This window comes from Oryctolagus cuniculus, chromosome 1 (genome assembly GCF_051225735.1).
Source record: "Oryctolagus cuniculus isolate XC-2025 breed Fujian yellow rabbit chromosome 1, ASM5122573v1, whole genome shotgun sequence".
Classification (NCBI taxonomy): domain Eukaryota; kingdom Metazoa; phylum Chordata; class Mammalia; order Lagomorpha; family Leporidae; genus Oryctolagus; species Oryctolagus cuniculus.
This window is the reverse complement of record NC_142867.1, coordinates 198,678,282-198,691,046: the sequence shown is the minus strand read 5'-3', so window position 1 is coordinate 198,691,046 and position 12,765 is coordinate 198,678,282. Positions and strand designations below refer to the sequence as shown.

Below are 12,765 nucleotides of genomic sequence, written 5' to 3'. Positions count from 1 at the left end.
ATTAATTAGTTAATTAATTATCTGAGAAGCAGATAGAGAGGGACAAAAACACTAGATAGAAAACTTCCATTTGCCAGCTCATCCTCCAGATACCCACAATGGCTGGACCAGAGTCAGGGCCTAAGCTGGCAGCCGGGGACTCAATTCAGCTCTCCATGTGGAAGGCAGGGACCCAGCTGAGTCATCACCACTGTCTCCCAGGGTCTGCACTGCCAGGAAAAAGGAGTCAGAAACTGTGACTTGAGACTAGACATGCAAATGTGGATCATGGGGGATTTAACCAGCATCTCAAGTAAATATTATCATTCCTATTTTGTAATTGAGCAAATTGAGGTTCTTGCAGAAATTAATGCTATCCAAGATCACAGAGCTAGAAAGTAAGGGACTTGTGTTTGGATTTCTCATCTAATATCAAAGCCCTTACTCTCTCCACATTTATAATATACTGCTAATATCCTTGGTGGAGTACAATAAGCAAATGTCTTAATGTGGGATTAATATGCAGCAGCAATCCATTGTTCTGTCTTTACATAGTTTAAATATTAATGAATGACAAGATACTGAACATCTCAAACATGGCAATTTCATGTGGTAGTGATTTAAGACAAATCAATATAGTTACGTTCACATTTAAGCAGGGGAGTTAACACTTGTTCATTCTTGACAAGAATAAAACAGAATTTTAATATGCTAAATCTTTGCCCAGTGGCCAAATAAATCTCTCTCAAACACTGACATATGTATATCTTTGTGCAATCTATGTATTTTGTAAACAATTCAGATGAATTGAATTAGTTTCACACTTTCCCAGGGCTGAATATGTTAATTGCCAATCAAATATTCATTCTCCCACAGTGGACATTTGGTGTAGTGGTTAAGACTCCACTTGGTTGCCAGCATCCTGTATCAGAGTATCTGGGTTTGTGTCCTGGCTCAGATCTTGATTCCAGTTTCTTGCTAACGCCCACTCTGGAAAGCAGAGGTGCTGGCTCAAGTAGTTGAGTCCCTGCCACTTACATGACAGACCCAGACTGGGTTTCCATCTTCTGGCTTCAGCCTGGCCCAGCCCTGACTCTTACCTCCTTTTGGGGAATGACTCAGTGGATAGATCTGTCTGCCTCTCTTTCTCTGCCTCTCTACTTTTCAAGTAAAAAAAAAAAAAATCATTCTCCTTTTCTCTTTCAAACTAACAGAACCCAAATATTTAGCTGCGTACAATGCTACCCAACTAAAATGCTACATTTTCACCTCCCTTGCAGGTAGGTCATTTGACTGAGTTATGGTATAAGTGTCGTGTGGGACTTCTGGGTAATCTCTTTATGACCGACAGGAGGCATCCTTCATTCTCCATCCTGCGCTAGGAGGTAGATATGGTGAACAGAAGTTCAGTAAGCCATAAAGATGATCGAGGGACAGCAGAGCAAATAAGTGGAAGGGGCCTACCCAGGTCTTCTAATGACTGTGGAGCTGCCATTCCAGCCCAGGACTGTTTATCTCTGGATTTCTGCTTTGATTGTTGAGAAAGAAATTAACTTTTACCTTATTCAAGTCACCAATTTTGGATTTCTGTTATCCATATATCCTTCAACTTTATTTATCCTACTACATAAAAAAAATTGTCTTATTATTCTATTCATACCTCTCCATCCCTTCTGCTACTTAAGACTAACCTGTACTGATCAGCTGGCTGAATTCCTATGTCAGCTCTAACTTGATCTCCCTCTAAAGAGTTATCCTTTGAAAATGAGATCTATTTATATCACTCTCTTGCTTAAAAAACCCTCAAGGCCTTCCATAAAATCCAAACTCCTTAAAGGTATACTCTGCCCTTCATCACTCACCTCTTCAGTCTCATTATTTTTGCCAGGCAGAGTTAGACAGTGAGAGAGTTATAGACAGTGAGAGAGAGACAGAGAGAAAGGTCTTCCTTCCATTGGTTCATTCCTCTAATGGCTGCTACGGTCGGCACTGCGCCAATCCAAAGTCAGGAGCCGGGTACCTCCTCCCGGTCTCCAATGTGGGTGCAGGGACCCAAGCACTTGGGCCATCCTCCGCTGCTCTCCTGGGCCACAGGACCCAAGGACTTGGGCCATCCTCCGCTGCCCTCCCAGGCCTCAGCAGAGAGCTGGACTGGAAGAGGAGCAACTGGGACTAGAACCCAGGGTGCCGGTGGAGGATTAGCCTAGTGAGCCATGGCCCTGGCCGTTTCAGTCTCATCCTTTGCCCTGCAGTTATACCATCAATTCTACGAACTGAACACTGCTTCTCCATTTATGTGGCTAATTCCTAATTACTGCAGGTTTTCAGTTAAACTATCACACATTCCTTGGCTCTTACTAGCCTACATTATGTGCCATGGTTGTGTGCTTTTTATAATTGTTCCTTGGCTTCTAACACTCGACAGCAAGCTCCGCGAGGCTGGAACTCTGTCTATCCTTATCTGCTGCTATAACAGCATCTTCCCTTCTCTTTCCCCATCTTTACTAACACAAGCTAACTACTGCTAATCTTCTGATTTATCTGGGACCAGTCTTGTTACTGTGGCTAGTCTGCTGACCCACTGTCTTCCCTGACCTCCTGCAATGACCTTTTCTCCTTGAAAAGTCATCCTGCTAGCTTGCAACTTGGGGAAGGGCATATCTAGGACCACAAAGTCTGCTTTCTTCCTGGTAGCCACTCCTGGGTCAGCTCTCCTCTCTGGTGTATTGGCTGTCCAGTGTTGAGCAGCTTGGGATTAGTTTTGTTCTGACAACAGTGTCTGGCATATAGAGTAGATAAAGTTTCTCAAATGAGTGAATGAAATATTCAAGCGGGCAGTCAAGTAATATGCAGCAAAATATGAAAGAAGCATATTCTTCAGCCTACTTCTATGAAATGTATTAATAAATTATATTGAAAAATCACACAAATTTATATGCATAGGGATATCTGCTGAGCACTATTAAAAGCAAAAACATTAGAAAATATTCTAAATATTCCCTTATTAGTGAATTAGTTAAATAATTGTGGCACAATCCATGCAATGATATACTCTACAAAGCATAATAAAACATTGTGTTGTGATGGTTGCTATGATAAAACTGTACCCAGGACATTGCTTTTTTTAATAAAGCAAATTATGAAGTACAATTTTTATTTAAAATTAAACATTTTTATTTAAAAATGGATACACATTTTCTTCTTTTTTGTTTACTTGTAATTTCTGAGAATTCTGGCAGTAAACAGGTTGATGGGCTTTTTTGGGCCCTCCGGAATCCTCAGAAGCCTGAAAGCCTGACCTTCATGGGCCACATCAGCACAGAAGACACGAGGCACTGCTCACATCAGCATGAAAGAGGACAGACACCTCTACTGGGACAGTGCTTATCGAATGCCTATTGAGTGTCTAACTTCAGGGAAGAAGCAAAAGCCGCAGGCATGTCCTGGGGCAAACTGGGTTTCACTGAGAAAGCTAAATGTTATTTTGGAAGATTCACGTGACAAAGTCTTGAAATGCTTTACATCAACTTGGAAAAATTATGGAAATAAAACAATTAGGATGAAGATACTCTAAACTTGTGCCTGTTCCTTTCACTAACAATTTTGTAAAATAACAGTCCTACCTGAAGAGGGGGGATTTTTTTTTCCTTGAATTAGTACATTAGTCACAGGTAGACATAAACCTCCTACCATTTTTATAGAGGAGAGTTAAGATACAAGAATTACATAAAGCACCAAGGGCTATAAGGCAAAGAAGTAGGGGCTGGTGCTGTGGTATAATGAGTAAAGCCACCGCCTGTGGTGTTGCCATCCCATATGAGCACTGGTTGAGTCCTGGCTGCCCCACTTCCAATCCAGCTCCCTGCTAATGGCCTGTGAAAGCACCAAAGATCATCTGAGTGCCTGGGCCCCTGTACCCATGTGGGAAACCTGGAAGACGTTCCTGGCTCCTGATTTCAGACTAACCCAGCTCCAGCCATTGCTACCATTTGGGGAGTGAACCAGCAGATAGAAGATCTCTATCTTTCCTTCTCTCTCTCTCTAACTCTGCCTTTCAAACGAACAAGTAATTTTTTTTTAAAAAAGCAAAGAAGTATAGTTATTTAAATAGCTTCTCTTTTCCCCTTGGTTGCACACTGAGGATAGAGACTATCTCCTACATCTTGGAAATCACTCAACCTAGCCTAAAGTCTAGCACATGATAGATGCCTAAAACGATTACTGAACTGAACAAAGGAGGACTTAATCTTTACCAAACTTAATTGGAAAACTGTCTTCCTGCAGAACACAATTTGGTTCATTGTAGCTGTGAACATTTTTTAAATTAATTTATTTGAAAGTTGGAGTTGGAGAGAGAGAGAGAGAGAGAGAGAGAGAGAATCTTCCATGTGCTGGTTCACTCCCCAGATAGCAGGCTGCAATGGCCAGGGCTGAGCCAGACTGTAACCAGGAGCCAGGAGCTTCATCTGGGACTCCTCTGTGGGTGGCTCAGGCCTAAACAGTTGGGCCATCTTCTGCTGCTTTTCCCAGGCCATTAGTAGGGTGCTGGATTGGAAGTGGGGCAGTGGAACTGGGAATCCAACAGGTGCCCATATGGGATTCTGGGCTCGCAGACGGCAGCTTAACCCACTATGCCACAGCTCTGGCCCTAGCTGTGAACATGCTTACACATGTAGTACTAGTCCTCTTTGCTAGGCTGTGGGATGCCTAGCAAAGTGGTTGGCTTTTGGTACAACCAACTCCTCTCCTAGAGTTCCCACCCCACCCGCACTGCACTCCCTCTAATGCAGGTCCCGGGCATAAGAACCGAACAGCATGCTTCGGCCAGAACCAGACGCCCCTTCCCCCCACCCTTTTCTTCCTGTCTCCTCCCTTACCCTGGCCAGTCTTCAATTCTGTCCTCTTAGCTGCTTCCAGTAGGAGTTGCTGAGCAGCTAGGAAGGAATGCAGGATGTGTCTCAAAAAGTCCAGCGCTAGCTGAGGAACAGTTTGTTTTTTTCCTCAAAAAGGCCGTCTATAAAGTTACATAAGACTGGGCTCTCTTCATGGGGAGGTATTCCAACTCCATTCTTAAGCTGCTTAGAGTTTCAGGAAGAGGGTTTGGAATTTCCTGCTTGGTCAGCCTATACCAGTGCCATCTCTTGGTCAGAGGTAGGCAGGTTCCAGCAGAGAAGCCATTATCTCTGGGCTCCCATTGCCAGCTGCAGGCCCACTGAGTTCACCTGGGGACAGGAAACAGCAGAATCCATTTATAGTTAAGACCTCAGAACAAGAACTAGCCCCTCTGCCAGAAACTCAGCTCATCTGGCATCAAGTCTTGGAGCCCCACCCGTAGGAAGCAAGACCTGGGGAATCTAACAGCCCAAGCCAGAAGACTAGCAGCACTCTGGGAGGGCTTCCTTTCCTGCATTAGGTAAATGCATAAAGGAATTTGTGGTCCTGAGAGTCTTACAAGGGCTCTTCAACACACTCACGGAAAATGCATGTTATCTTTTAATTCCATTTTCCCACAAATTTAAAAACATCATTATTCATTTACTTGAGAGGTGGGGGAGGGAGAAAAAGGGAAAGGGGGAGAAACAGAGAGAGAGCGAGCGAGAGAGCGAGTGCATTCATCTACTGATTCACTCCCCAGATACCCTCAACAGCTTGCGACTGGGCCAGCTCAAAGCTGAGAGCTAGAAACTCAAAACTCAATTCAGGTCTCCCATATGGGTTGCAGGGACCCAACAACTTGAGCCTTCACCTGCTGCCTCCAAGGGTGTACCTTAGCAGGAAGTTGGAATTGGAGGAGGAGCTGGGATTTGAACCTGGGCACCCCAATACTGGGATGTGGGCATCCCAATCAGCATTTAACTGCTAGGCCAAACACCCACCCCTCCACAAACTTTTTTGAAGACCCTCACAGATACCAAAGCCTTACCCAAGGACTAGATGAATTGATCACTAAATATTAACTGAGCACCTGTGAAGTATCAGGCATGTACAATGTGAACGTGACAGAGCTGGTGCCTGCCTTCATGGAGCTTGCAGTTCACCCAGGGAGACCAAATGCATCTGACTACACAAACTATTAAGTAGGCTGTTGGAATGTGCTGCATTCAAAGGAAAGACAGTTAAGTCGTAATTGACAGCTCTGTCCCACGGGGTCAATTAACTTATTTATTAGTCAGAGACCAGTTTATGCTGTATTGGTAACTAAAATTATGTTTGAACTGGAAACTCTGGCCCTTGAAGAGTCATCAGAATCTATCAATAACCTGCTGTCAGTTGAACTCCACTTTTATTTCTACTCATTCTGCTGGAGTTCAGTCCTCATTCACATTATACATTTTTTTTTTTTAATTTTTTGACAGGCAGAGTGGACAGTGAGAGAGAGAGAGAGAGAGAAAGGTCTTCCTTTGCCATTGGTTCACCCTCCAATGACCACCATGGCCGGCGCACTGCAGCCAGCGCACCGCACTGATCCGATGGCAGGAGCCAGGAGCCAGGTGCTTTTCCTGGTCTCCCATAGGGTGCAGGGCCCAAGCACCTGGGCCATCTTCCACTGCACTCCCTGGCCACAGCAGAGAGCTGGCCTGGAAGAGGGGCAACCGGGACAGAATCTGGCGCCCCGACCGGGACTAGAACCCGGTGTGCTGGCGCCGCTAGGCGGAGGATTAGCCTAGTAAGCCGCGGCGCCGGCCTACATTATACATTTTTATACAAGGCATAGCAACTCCAGCTAACAAACTACTATCAATTATAATAAAGAAATAGAATCCTGACTTGCTCTTTCCAGCTTCCAACCACTCATTTCTGTTTCTTTTTAGTTAATGTGGGGAGCTACAAAAAGGTGGGTATACAACTCTGTACTTAAAGATTCATTTTGTAGTTCCATGTAAGTTATTTGATCCCCTTTGACTCAGTTTCATTTTAAAACAGGAATAACACATTTTTTATAGAATGGTGGTGGGAGTTACAAAAAAGACATACAAGACATTGAGGAAAGTGACTGACATTTGGTAAGGACTATAATAAATGTCAATCAGGAATCTTTTCTTTTTTTCTTGAACCCAATCCCCTCGACTGCTTTCTAAGATTGTGCTACTGTTCAGTTTATCAATTTACTATAAGGAGCTGTCATAGGTAGCATTTTCTTTCCAGAGACACACTACATCAAATTCTTTAATCTTGATTCATGGCCTTGTTCTCTTATAGAGCAGCTCTGTCCCAGGAAACATCCCATGGGAGTATATGGAAAGAATGAATTTGCAACTTATCTGGGAATCAAGAATTTCCCACCCAGTGAACACAGCTGGGTACATGATTATCTAAACTGCCCACTGTCAACAGAGCACAGGAAAAGCAAGTCCTCCAAATGAACTCATGGGCTCACAAGACTCTCCTTAAAAGGTCTAATTATTTCCAGACATGATTACCATGTGACCCTCCCAAGTCCTAGAGCTCTGCTTTAGTGAAGTTTCTCCAGCTTCCTTCTCTTCGAATTCCTACAACCAATATTCTATTTCTAGTTTCTCCCTCAAAACCTCTTTCTAGGGCTATTAACACAATCTAGGCAAAGATTCCTATGGATCAAGAGTTGAGATTATTGCTAGGAATATAGTCCTTAACAAAAGAGACAGGATCCCTGCCCTCATGGAGTTTACAATCTAGTGTAGAAAGGCAACACAAATAAAAATATAATTATAAACTGTGATAAATACCATGAACAAACAGTACAGGGTATATTAAGAGGACCTGATTAAGACTGAATGTGTCGGGGCTCATGCTGTGGCACAATGGGTTAAAGCCCTGGCCTGCAGCGCCGGCATCCCATGTGGGCACCAGTTCAAGTCTTGGCTGCTCCACTTCCAATCCAACTTTCTGCTATGGCCTGGGAAAACAGCAGAGGATTGCCCAAGTCTTTGGGCCCCTGCACCCAAGTGAGAGACCCAGAGGAAACTCCTGGCTTCAGATCAGCTCAGCTCTGGCCATTGCGGCCATTTGGAGAAGGAACCAGCAGATGGAAGACCTCTCTCTCTCTCTCTCTCTCTCTCTCTCTATCCCTCCCTCCCTCCTTCCCTTTCAAATAAATAAATCTTGTTTTTTTTAAAGATTTATTTATTTATTTGAAAGTCAGAGTTACACAGAGAGAGGAGAAGCAGAGAGAGAGAGAGAGAGAGAGAGGAGAGAGAGAGAGAGAAGAGAGAGAGATGGTTCACTCCCCAGATGGCCACAACAGCCGGAGTTGTGCCAATCCGAAGCCAGGAGCCAGGAGCTTCTTCCTGGTCTCCCACGTGGGTGCAGGGGCCCAAGGACTTGGCCCATCTTCTACTGCTTTCCCAAGCCACAGCAGAGAGAGCTGGACAGGAAGTGGAGCAGCTGGGTTTCGAAGCGGCACCCATATGGGATGCCGGTGCTTCAGGCCAGGGCGTTAACCCACTGCGCCACAGTGCCGGACCCGTAAATAAATCTTTTTAAAACAAAACAAAACAAACAAACAAACAAAGAAACAAAGACTGAATTTGTCAGGAAGGCCTCTCTGCTAAGGTGATGTTTAAACTGAGGCTTAAAGGCAAAGTTGAAAGGAAGACAAACAGATGAAGGGAACAGCATTCTGGGCAGAGGAAATGATGTGAGAAAGACCCCTGAGGTAATGAAGTGGTTGGTATCTTAGCCAGTGTGGATGAAAAGCATCCCTCATATTTGACAACCTGAGTCCACTGGAGATCCTGACATAAACAGTTTCAGGACACTGGCAGGAAATGAAGTTGGACAAGAGAAGGCTCAAAAGTGAAAGGAAAATAGAGTAAGAAGAGACCACATGAGTAGCCAGTGAAGGCTGGTTGTTTTAAGAGTAGAGAAATGGGACAGAGAGTGATGTGGGTTCAGGGGATTTACTTATTTATTTACGATTTTATTTATTTGAAAGGCAGAATTAGAGAGAGGCAGAGACAGAGAGAGAGTTCTCCCATCTGCTAGTTCACTCCCCAGATGGCCGCAACAGCCGGAGCTACGCCAATCCGAAGCCAGGAGCCAGGTGCTTCCTCCTGGTCTCCCATGCGGGTGCAGGGCCCAAGCACTTAGGCCATCCTCCACTGCCTTCCTGGGCCACAGCAGAGAGCTGGACTGGAAGAGGAGCAACTGGGACTAGAACCCGGAGCCCATATGGGATGCCGGCACTGCAGACGGAGGATTAACCAAGTGAGCCACGGTGCCGGCCCCTCAAATAAATAAATCTTAAAACAAGAAAAGATAGCAATCCCTAGATTTACCCTTTTCTACTTCTGTGCTACTCTGAAATAACACTACTTTTAAATCGTTTTAGCTGTATCACTGGCATTATGTCCATATTTATAAATAATATGCATATTATTTATTGTTTGTAAACATTACCTTTTGACCTACTATGGAAGACAAAAACTTAGCATTTTAATATTCACCTTCTTTACAATTTCTGACTAAATTAATAAGCAGTATTTGTTATGGCTCAGTAGTCTACAAACTTTTGTAATTACTATATAATATTTGATTTTTAATGCTTTATTCTTTTTTGATTTGTTCACATATTTGCCTCTAATTCTTCTCAACTTTTTCATCAGAACTCTTAAAATTTCTGCCAATACAATTTTCAAATGGTCAAACACGGTTGTTATTCTCCTTCAGGAGAGCTTTCAGATTTCCTCTACAATCTGAACTGATTCCTCTCTGTGTGACTCCACTGTCACTTTTGGTTTCTCTTTATCATCACTCTATGAATTTCCATTGCCTCTCTCCTATGTTGCCTGCTTTGTGTTCTAGATCTCATGATTTTTTCCCCTTAAGAAAGGATATAGAGTGGCAACATACCTGAAAAGCACTCTGAAAATGTGTTTTTCTTAATGATGTATTTATTTACTTGAGAGGCAGAGTTAAAGAGAAAGAGGCAGAAAGAGAGGTCTTCCATATACTGGTTCACTCCCCAAATGGCTGCAACTGCTGGTGCTGGGCCAATTCGAAGCCAGGAGCCTGGAACTTCTTCCAGGTCTCCCACATGGATGCAGGGGCCCAAGCATCTGGGCTATCTTCTGTTTTCCCAGTCTATCAGCAGAGTGCTGGATAGGAAGTGGAGCATCCAGGACTCAAACTGGGGCCCATATGGGATGCTGGTGCTGCAGGTAGATGCTTATCCTACTACACCACAGCGCCAGCCCCGAAGGTGTTTTTTTTTAACCATTCACAATTGGTAATTTGGGTGTATATGAAATCTTAAGCTAGAAATAAATTTCTATTTGAAAACTGAAAATATTGTTCATTGTTTACTAATTAGATTCCAGCATTCTTTAGTCTAACGCTATTCTAATTCTCAACATTTGTATATAATCTTTTTTGACACTTAAAGAAGAGTTTTGAAATTTCTCCACATCCTTAGGATTCTAAATTTTCATGATGAAGTACGTGGCGTAGATTATCTCTGTTCCAGGCACTCAGTGGGCCTCTTCCGTCTAGAGACTCATGTCCTTCAGTCCTGAGAAATGTAATTGTAGCCATTCATTCTTTTTTTCTTTTCTCTTTGGTCCCCACTGATGTTGCAGGTTTATAAAAGAGAGTTTTGGGAAACAGTATTGGCTCCAGAATTTCTATATAAGTTGAATTCAGGAGAAGCAATTAGATCAAAAGGGGTAGGTGAGAGTAAGGTGACATCAGGGATTTGCCAGGAAGTTCAATTTGTATAGAAATCACAATGTTTTTACTTAGAATATCAGTTTATATGAGGTGGCTTAAAGAGTATATCACTTACGGGCCGGCGCTGTGGTGTAACAGATAAAGCCACTGCCTGCAGTGCTGGCATCCCATATGGGTGCAGTTCAAGTCCCGGTTCCACTTCCAATCCAGCTTTCTGCTATGGCCTGGGAAAGCAGTAGAAGATGGCCCAAGTCCTTGGGCCCTTGCACCCATGTAGGAGACCCGGAAGAAGCTCCTGGCTCCTGCCTTCAGATAGGCACAGCTCCGGCTGTTGTGGCTAACTGGGGAGTGAACCAGTGGATAGAAGACCTCTCTCTCTTTCTCTCTCTCTTTCTTTCTCTCTCTCTCTCTCTGCCTCTCCTTCTCTCTCTGTGTAACTCTGACTTTCAAATAAATAAATGAATCTTAAAAAAAAAAGAGTATATCACTTAGATATGATACTCTGAAGCTGATACAGTGGGTTAAGTTGCACTTGTGATACCAGCATCTCATACTGGAATGTGAGTTTTAAGCCCTGGCTGCTCTGCTTCTGATCCAGCTCCTTGCTAATGTGCCTAGGAAAGCAGTGGAAGATGGCTTAAGTACTTGGGCCCCTGCAACTCAGGTTGGAAACCAAAATGGAGTTCCAGGCTCCTGGCTATGGCCTGGCCTAGCCCTGGAGGTTGCGACCATATGGGAAGTGAACCATCAAATGGAAGACTTCTTTTTCTTACTCTGTCACTTTGCATTTCAAATAAATAAATCTTTTTTTTAAAGTATGCTATATTCTATGTTGTGTAGATATAAAAAACAACCTTTACATGGATTAAACAATAGAGGAATGTTATTGTCACACATATCAAAAAGGCCAGAGGCAGAGTTACTGTTGGGTTAGTTAATTCAGAATTTCAACATGTCATTGAGATCTGCCATCCTTGTCACAGCATAGCTTTTGTTACCACCCCAACCATTATATATCTAGCTATTCTAATATTTACATTAAGATATTTTATAAGCATGTGGGGAGAAAGGTGGATATCTAAACTGCTTTGTTTCACAGGAGGAATGGAGAAGTTGTTGGGTGGGCAACCAACTGTGTATATTTAAAGGTTTTACCATAGCAGACAAGATAAAGTAGGAAAGTATGCAATCCAAAGCACAGGGAGTGATTACTTTGCCAGTGTCAGAAAGTAAGATACTTCCACTAACTAGAGAGGGAAGAATGGTTTTAGACACACTTATAGATTGGTGGTAGGAAGCAACAGAGTTCACATCTGATGGCTTCCTTTTCCTTTCTGAAATACATGAGTCAAGATTATCAACAGGCAGAGAAAAAGTCAGAGGTTGAAGAGAGTAATAAAGGTATGACTTTTGTTACAAAGAGTAGAGGAGGAACCTTATTAGGGAAATACAGCCAGATTGCTGACAACACCAAGTTTGGTGATGATGAATTTAGAGTGATAGAAATCTGCTGGGCTATGTAATTTTCTCCAGCAAAGTTTAACTGTTTGGATACAAACACAGAGAAGGTGAGGGGTTATGTTCATTCAGGGTTAGGCTTTACCAGCTAAGTACATTTTTAAAAGAATGATTATAATATCAATGAAGTTAAAGGACTACCAGTGAGGATACTTCAACAAACAAATAGAATACACTAAGTCAAAAACTGTAAAGTCTACAGAGCAACATGGTTAAATGTTTATGAAACAATGTTAATTAAAAGAAAGCAGAATACAAAATAAGGGCTCAGCATCATGGTGCAGGTTAAAGTGCCACCTGTGATACCGGCATCTCATATGAGTGATGAGTTTGAGTTCCAGCTGTTCCATTTCCAATCCAGCTTCCTGCTAATGTGCATGGGAAAGCACTGGAAGATGGCCCAAGTGCTTGGGTCCCTGAACCCACGTAGGAGACTTGGATGGAGTTCCAGGCTCCTGGATTCGACATGGCCCAGCCATGGCCATTGTGGCCATCTAGGGAGTAACTCAGTGGATGGAGATCTCTCTGCTTCTTCCTCTCTCTCCCTAACTCTGCCTTTGAAATAAACAAATAAATCTTAACAAAACAAAATAAAACAATTTTAATGCTATGGGGCTGGCG

At 43.2% G+C, this 12,765-nt stretch overlaps 1 protein-coding gene across 14 annotated transcripts in view; it reads right to left on the bottom strand.

Moving 5' to 3' along the window:
* Positions 1-12,765, bottom strand: part of RUSC2 (RUN and SH3 domain containing 2) — a 76,693-nt gene that overhangs the window by 53,320 nt on the left and 10,608 nt on the right. For 3 of the 14 annotated variants that reach the window (XM_070053953.2, XM_070053960.2, XM_070053949.2), the window contains one exon: positions 4,857-5,201. The exons of the other annotated variants lie outside the window; for them this stretch is intronic. The gene's annotated coding sequence lies outside the window, so the exon portion shown is untranslated. The remainder of the gene's footprint in view (positions 1-4,856; positions 5,202-12,765) is intronic. 14 annotated transcript variants of the gene reach the window in all.